This window comes from Helicoverpa armigera, chromosome 13 (assembly GCF_030705265.1).
Source record: "Helicoverpa armigera isolate CAAS_96S chromosome 13, ASM3070526v1, whole genome shotgun sequence".
NCBI classification, from domain to species: domain Eukaryota; kingdom Metazoa; phylum Arthropoda; class Insecta; order Lepidoptera; family Noctuidae; genus Helicoverpa; species Helicoverpa armigera.
In genome coordinates this window covers 9,329,455-9,338,609 of record NC_087132.1, presented here as the reverse complement: position 1 = coordinate 9,338,609, position 9,155 = coordinate 9,329,455, and positions in this window count along the sequence as shown.

Here is a 9,155-nt window from a genome sequence, read left to right as displayed (position 1 = left end):
ATCACCCTAGTCTACAATAAATAAAACCTTTTTAAATTAAAAACATTTCCGCTGTTTTCCTCGAAGAAACTGCTGATGTTTTACCATGGAGGAAAGAATTACCAGCAGAGACGCCACAACGTTATGCCTCCGCCCTAAACACCTTTGGAAATGGCCCATTTTTTGTAATGCCATTAATCGTTGACAAATATCTCAAAGTACCGTCAGCCGAACGCCTAGATAGTTCACTTGTAAATGATTGAACTTTCACAAAGCAGCCCGTTGTCTGAAGGTTGGTGATTGATTCACCCGTACATCGGAGAGCACGTAAATGTCGGTCCTGGGCCTGATCTCTTTCCGGTCGTCTCGGATTGCCATCCCATCGCGCTATGACAGTGAAGGAATAGGGAGTGCACCTGTGTCTGCGCAAATGCTCGTGCACTAAAATATGTCCTGCGCAGCTGGCTGATCTCCTTAAATGAGAACAGCCGCCGTGGCCGAAATCGGCAGTGGATGATATGAAATGATCGTTTTGATCATGACCACCGTACGAATTTGACACAGAAGAAGGCGCCTGACCTACCTGCATTATGGCATCTCCATTCCTCTTTCCATACTCCGTGTGTTTTACTTACAAAAGTTGCTGAACCTATTTTCTGAAAGTGAAGCGTCTAGTTTATTAGCTACCGCGGCTACACAACTTTTCAGTTAGCTAATAACTTTCTATAATCGATACCCATGTTTTCGACAACTATTTTAAGTTCGAAAGATGGGATTAATCGGTTTGAGAACTAGTTTTCTTTAGTTTTCATCGAATAAGTTTACCTGTCTGAAAGTTAGATACCTACACAGGTACTCTGGAGTCTACGAAAATAGAGAGGATACTTTTTGTTTGAGTGCGTAAAGTACATGGGTAAAACTAAAGGAATAGCTAGTAATTCCTTAAGGTAAAAAAAAACGTAATAAAATTATGAAAACACAAAAATTGCGAGATTTTAAAAGCTTCTCAAAGATTTATTAAAATGAAGTGAATTCTTTAATGAACTTAAGCGTTGAGTTATAATCTTGAGTAAAAACATTTAAGTGCTAACAGCATTCCTGCAGACGAAGTTTATTTATGAGTATTACCGTTTTTAATGGGTGTGTTTTTTTCTTAATATTTTTGACTTTTTTGTAGGTAATGGGATAAAATATGGGAGTCATTACATATGTACGTACGAGTAGGTATATGTATACCTACATAGGTACAAAGTTGGTGTTGGTCAGTTGTAAAATTGTAAGACACTTTAAACGGACCTTTACATGCACTGTACGTAAGAAAAACGTAGAAGTCCAAATTTTCAAAAGTGACTATTATTTAATTAAATTATTTCAAATATTTCTACTAGAAGCTAACCTTAATTCTCGAAATTCCTGCTCAAAATGAAATAACTAAGTTGTCTAACCCTATTAAACCTAAAATCAGTCGTAGATTGTTATTTCATAAATACTCTGGGCCTTACTACAAAAACTTTAAACCCTGTTTTACACTTGTCTAATAAAATTTTGGCTGCAAAATGAACCATATGTCAACGTCATAATTTGACATTTTTTTAGACAAGGCATAAACTGACGTTTAAAAGTTTTTGTGGTAAGACGGTCTGAATTCAGTAAAAACTTTTCGATCTACCCTCCATTGTTCTTCAGTTGAAGTTCAATACAATAGAGTTATTATTTGGGAAGCACTTAACGGCCTTGTTTCTACTTGGTTAACTTCCAGGCACTTTGGAAGTTTTTCCAAAATTATTACAGTCAGAACTTTTGTTTGTAGTTCCTGTAAGAGCGATGAAAAACATCGGATATCTGAGAAACATGTATATTATTGTGTTTCTGAATGTTACTTTTGTATTTTTAGAAGAAAACCTACAATTTGTAACATAGGTAAGAAAGTAATGAAAAGTTAAATAAAGTACTATACACCTATTTCACTGACTTTACTACCTATACACCCTTTAAAAAAATAAATAAAGAAAACTATATTATCCCCGTTGTCCAATTACCCGAATAAAATACATACAACAGAACATACAGAAAAATAAAACCTTAAAATAAAGGTCGAGTAATATTCATAAAAACACGACTATTGATGGAAAAATACTGTTCATTAAAAAAACATATATGTCTGTTGATACAGGGGAAAAGTAGAGGTAGGTACAAAAAATTGATTTTCCTATTCAAGTCGGGCTTTGACTTACCAGAAACAATTTTTTAGACAAGTAAAGTGTTTATAAGCAATTAATTAACCCACACCTCTCAAAAACACTTAACAACTTTTAGAACATTAGGCTTTACACGTGCGTAAAAGTACAGAATCAAAATGCTCGATTAGTACCAACTTATTTCTTTGAACACGTTAACTTACCTAAGTTTAAAATTCACTTTACCAGTACTCATAGTACACACGTACGTTTGAAGACTGTGTAAGTCCGAGATGTGTTTCAAAATTAATGTAAATTGAGCTCAGTTTTCAATCTCATACATATTTTTCTATAAGCACAACACACTCAAAAGTTCGTAAAGTTTGCAGGCTTGAGTCTTTTTATTACTTGTGCACTTTCAACTGTACAACAGGATGGTATTATTGTTATACCATTAAACTCATAATTCTTTCACACGAAGCTATATAAAATATATTTTCAAATCGTGTTAAAATTAGAATTCACGCTACCCATTCATCTGAAAACAGCCGCCAACCCTGACCCGGCTGACACAATAAAAACAAGCTTACCATCATTACATAAACGACAGCAATTACATTATCAGTCTGACACCTGACCACACAATGCTTACTAATTAAAAGAATAATGAAAAAAACAAAAAAACAAAACAAAAACGGCCGGTATCACAATCGTTGACACGTTGAGGTAATTTGGGATAATCTACCGCCCCCGTCACTTCCGTAGGTACCAGGGTATAATGGTCGGTATACACCCTACAGAATTTAACTTTGTACAAATATCTGTACGAACTAAAGTTTGAGAAAACATCTAAAGTGGAAATGGAAAGTCTGTGTAAAAATCTGAAGTTTTTCAGACTACTTATTATTGGCTAGTTTTTATTGGCTCAGACTTTTGTGTGCACCGATTTGTTGCGCAGACAAAATTCTATGAAAGTCTGTGAGAAATTGGTATCGTGTGGACCCACCATTAAGTGTAAAAGGAAAGTCTGCGTAAAAATCTGAAGTCTGAGTGCAAAAATGGTGACAAGATGTTTATGCAGACTTATCATTGGCTCAGACTTTTGTAAGCACCGATTTGTTGCGCAGACAAAAGTCTGTGTGAAATTTGTACCGTGTGTGAATGAAAAGTCTGCGTAAGAATCTGAAGTCTGAGTGAAAATATGGTGACAAGATGTTTATGCAGACTTATCATTTCGCTGGCTCAGTCTTTTGTATACACGATTTGTTGCTCAGACAAAAGTCTGTGTGAACTTGGCATCGTGTGTACCCACCACAATAGGCGTACCCTCGACAGGATTACGCGGCAGAGCCTGAAATCCATTGGAGGATCTATTGGCTAACTGGCAGTGTACTTTATCTACAGCTAATTGTGTGGATGGCTGTGGTACGCTTTGTAGAGACAATGTTGTGTCGATGTTGGTTCATGTTTGTTTGTTTCAGCCGGATTGTGTGCTGATAGTGCTGTTGAGAGGTTTATTGACAGTGCCAGGTGGAAAGGACAGTGTTACCAAAAGGTTGTTTCGGTGATCGTCAATACATATAGGGGGATATGTGACGTTGAAGGACTTTTATATATTTATGAACGTTATTTTCACTCATTATTAGGGGTCAGTTGAAACATTTTCAGTCCATATGGGGGGAGGGGGCTTATTTAATATGTCTATGTGTGGGATATCTGGTATCTGAAAATTTTCATATTTTTAATCACCCACTTAAACAAATCGACCTTAATTTTCCATAATGTATACTAATAGCAGCGAAACTACAACGACAATTACAATACTGAACCTCTATATTTAAAACCCCAATTATCCCCTACAACATGCCACAAATCAATGTGGCGTATTTACCAACACCCCACCCTAATCGTTCATACAAAGGGGAGCGTGGGGTAATTTCAGCCACTTCACAACACGGCCGGCCAGCCGGGTTTAATCGTCGCGCCTCGGTAGGATTACGCGACGGACCCTGAAAATCGGTGGAGTGAATCTATCTAGAACTATCACTGGCTAATAAGGATTTATGAGTGTTACAATGTGAACTTATGTACAGCCTGCTTCTCGATGGGAAAGAAAGGGTTTTTAAGTTTGATTTTCCATAGACTATTACAACCTTTACATTATAATAGAATGTATCTCCCCATATATTCCCTTATGTACTTACTCCATAGACTCCCTTATGTACTTACCCCATATGCTCCCTTATATACTTACCCCATATATACCCTTATGTACTCTAAAAAGTGTTGCATACATTTTTTGGGACTTTACAGAACCTAACTCCAATCTCAAATGCCAACACAAAATCTAGATCGCAACGTGCCAAAATAGACCAACACCAGTCAAAATCAGGTCCAAACGTGTCCTTAATTTTCATGTAAATCAGAAATCAGTACACTCGCAGAGAACGTGGTCATCTACGATACAGTCACTAACAAAACTGAAAAGCAATTTTGGAAGTCACGTTTAATAAAGTATTACATTACGTGCCGTTTTAAGTGAAGTTTAAATCTCTTTTGGAGATAATAGCTGTTAGTAAGTTTTCAAGCACGTTTATATTGATCTGTTCTTTGTGTCTTGGGTAACCAGGGTACCAAGGACATTTAGTAACAATAGAACCTTTTTGTTTAAATAGCAATAAGGAAGATAATACTGAGAAGCTGAGTAACAGTAAATATGATTGTTTGTGTTCCCAGATATTGGAAAAGTATTATTTTCTTAGTGAATTAAGTGCAGAAAGGAGTTCTTCGTATGTGTGTGGACCCAACAATGTTAGGAAGAAAAGATGTTAATTTTTTTAGAGACTCTCTTTACATAAATATATGACGCTACTAATGTTCTAATTATTATATTATTAATGGAAAATAATATATGTATGTACATAAACTTAAATAATTGTATTCTTTTATTCAGTTCCATTCCTCCATTACAAGATTTTCTGTAAAAAAATTGGACCTGTCCTAAGTAGGTTTAGACTTAATCAATATCGATAAACAATATAATAAAACTTTTAGTAAAGCGTAAACATAAAACAAGTCTTACAAAAGTTGTAAAACGATTGTAATTTCATTTAACAATAATCGTTAATCGAATGAACGATTTTCGATTTATCTTTTTTATATCAAGTTTTCCTTTTGCCCAACTTAATGAATATCTGTTGAAATTAAAAATAACAAAAACTTTTTTATATGATTTTTTACGTAGCTCTGGTATGTCGGAACCCAGATATACGCGAGACAAAATTGATTTTCTATTATTTTATAATTAGCAAAATACAAGAGGTTTAACCAATTGATATGAAGTTTGAATTGGAAAATACAAGAGGTTTAACCAATTGATATGAAGTTTGAATTGGAAAATACACTCGTATACAACTTAAATATATATTATTTTAATATAGAAAAGTAATAATTCAAGACACGAGTGAAACCGCGAGCACTATCTATTTACACGGCCTCACAGCTAATTATAATTTTATAACGTCAATCAATGTCGTTTGAATGAGACAAAGTTCTAAGTAATCTCATCAGCACTTCATCCCATCTAGGTCGAACCTTCATCAATATCTGTTCGCCAGACATTCTTGTACAATAATATCACTTGAATGGCAATCACCGTAATTGGTTCTGAATTTAATTTTAATCTCCTGCAACCACTACGAACGTCTTGTCTACACTTATATGTATACAAATATAAAAAGAGTTTTTTTTAATTATTGTTTGTTTGTACCTCAAAGGCTTCGAAACTACTGAACGGATTTGAAAAATTCTTCCCGTGTAATATACCTAGGCTATATTTTTTCCCGATACGGGCAGTAGTTCCAACGGGACGCGTATGTAACCGTGGAAAAGCAGCTAGTGATAAATAAATCGCGTCTGAAACAGAACCATTGGAGTATCACTTCGGATGGCCAGAGGTCAATTGCCTTGAAAACTAAGAAATTGGGCGCAGAACTTTCGAATAGGCATAAATCATTTTGAAGTTTTAGACAATAACCGACAGTCTCGTAGTTTAATTGATTGTTTTTTGGGCTTAATGAATTTTGTTAGCAGTATTTTTATTTGAAGTCTAGGAAGCTCTTTGTCGGAAATTCGAAATACAATCTATCTTTTGTCATTATTATTTTTTACATTAACTTAGGTATTACAAAGAAGTAGCTATTCTTTAAATAATGCGGAGTTGTCAGATTCCTATTCAATATTAAACTAAACAGCACAGATTTAAAAAAAATATGAAATCATTTTACAGCCCCAACCGTGACTGTCACCATACAAGAAAGAATAAGCGCAATGTCAAATGCCGGCTTCGCAGAATGTCCGTATGACAACATTTCTCAAACCGTTTCAACCCGCTCCATATAACTGTTCCCGTTGGTAATTTGTACTGGCTAGGAGATAAATTGAGCTCCCCGTTTCGGGGACAACGGTTGAGGGGAATAAACTAGTCAAGCTACCAGCAAAGGTGATTTATTTTCTTCTTGAATTGCCTAAGGGTCGTGGTACCTAGATGTACCTAAGTGAAGGATTGGAGCAATGATTATTGCGCTCTGAAAATTAATTTACGTAATCTTGTTAAGGATGGCAGATATTACTTTTGATGTATTACAGTAATTTGTGTTTTGTTAAAACATTTTTTAGAGCACTTTTTTATTTTTTAGAACCATTTTGCTTATACGTTATGAATGCCTCTAAAAATTAAGTGCAAATCTCTTTTATCTGCTTAAATTAAAAACCTTTTCAGACTGAAAAGAATATTTATTTACAGACATACAGACCTTTACAAACCAAAATGAACAACACTTACAAAATGAAAGACGATCGAACGAACCTATCATTAATAAGCGAGCCACAGAGTAGGCAGGAACCTAAAATGGCAGTGTACTCATTAGACTTGTGTCCATCTATGACCACAACAGGCGTTTCGCCAGTTAGTTAGAGGGAACTGAATCACAATTCGCAACACTACGACGCCGGATTTATCGCCGCAACTAATCGCTGGACTGTAATGCCACAGAGTAAATTATAACAGAAGAGTATTAAAAATTATGGACTAACTAATGACAATGCCAAAAAAATCATTGAAAATACTATCTAAAAGTTCAAAAAATGTGTAAAAAATTGAAAAATATATTATTTACAAACTTGTAAAATAATAGCGGTGAAAACATTATAGAAAATCGATACACACGATGAAGAAAGCTTTTACAAATATCAGATAAATTCCGAAATATTTTCTTTAAAAAATATCAGACTTCTGTTTTACTTATTCTACGTCCATACTTTCCAAGTAACCGTTTCCCACGGAAATGCGATTTTCGGTATTGAATACGAAAACGTGTATTACCATGTGAGTTACAATGACCGGAGGCATCCACTTTGCCTAGGAATTTATTTTCAGAAAATACTCGAAATAGAAGTGGCCGTGCTCTTCAAAATCGATGACTCGTTTAGTTTCCGAGTATCGAATAATTCGCTTGTTGGTGGTCCGATTGGCAATTTAAATCGATTTCAGAATCGAATGTGGATTGTTGAACTAATTTTGCGTTTCATTAGCTTTTTGATTGGTGTTTCATATCTCTACACTATTGTCAAGGTAGTTCGTTTCTCATTTATTTAATGTTTAAATGTAATATTTTAATGATTTTTGTTTCTTAAATTAACGATAAATGAATTGGAAAAATGTTCCAATATAAACAGCTTTCTTGTGTCCATTAGACTTGTTGCTAAGCAAACTACATTCCTTGAGACTCAGTCTGTAGAGAAAGGAAATTGACAGTTAATTAATAATTTGGCTTTAATCATAATCCTATGAAAGATGAGCGTTTTGGGACTTACCTGTAATTAGGAATGTCAAATGAAACTTCTATTTAAAAAATATTAATTTTGACCTAGAAATTGATTTCATCAAAAAAGCGTAGGAGTTTATAAGAAAAACATGATATCTTTTAAACTTAGGTCCTAAGCTCGGGACTGCTCGATTGTTCGAAAGAGTTACCGCGGCCCTGGTACATAAAGGGCATAAGAAGGAACATGGCGGGTTTTAGTCAGTAAGAGTCTGATACTCCCTCACGCTCACCCACAGCGGGAGGGGTCATTTGATGATTCCCTACCAAGAAATAATTAAAAAAAAAACAGACAAACTCATATAAATAAATGTCCGATTCCCTGGTTCTTTTCAGAATACCATTATCCTTGAAACACACGTTCCAAATTCAAATCGTTAGCTCATTTCGTATTGACCACAGAGGACTTAAAATAAATAGAAGGTCTGTTACACGAGCACTGATGACACCCTCATTGGTTTCCGCTTTTCCATTGATATTAATTATTCAAAGGTTTCCTTTATTTAACATACGATCATTATTGAGTAATGTATGTGTGTATTGTATAGGTTTGAAATTCTGATACATTGGGGCAAATATCTATAGACACATGATGCATGCTGTATCAATTTTAGATTAGAACAATAAATTATTATTTATAATAAATAAATTATTAACCCATTGCATGTCGATACGCGAGTCAATTTTCTATTGTTTTATATTCAGCGACATACAAGCAGTCAAAAATTCAAGTATACCCTATGTGCAAAAATGTGAACGGCATGTTTATTTCTTCATAACTCTACAACACTGTCCTACATAAGTTGCGAATAGAAAATGAACTGTATTGAAAATTAAAATACTTTTGTGAAGTACTTCAGCATTAGGTATTGTGGAGACCGCGCCCGAGTTTTTGCTCCGCGTTATTCTTAGGGTTCCGTAAACAAAAGGATAAAACGGGACCATGTAACTAGACTTCGATGTCCGTCTGTCCGTCCTTTCGTCTTTCACCAGGCTGTATCTCACGAACCTTTGAAATTTTCATAGGTAATTTATTTATATCGTCGCGATAACAAATACTGAAAACTGGGATATCTGTGCTAATATACATATAATAAAGAGAAAAAGATTTTTTTGT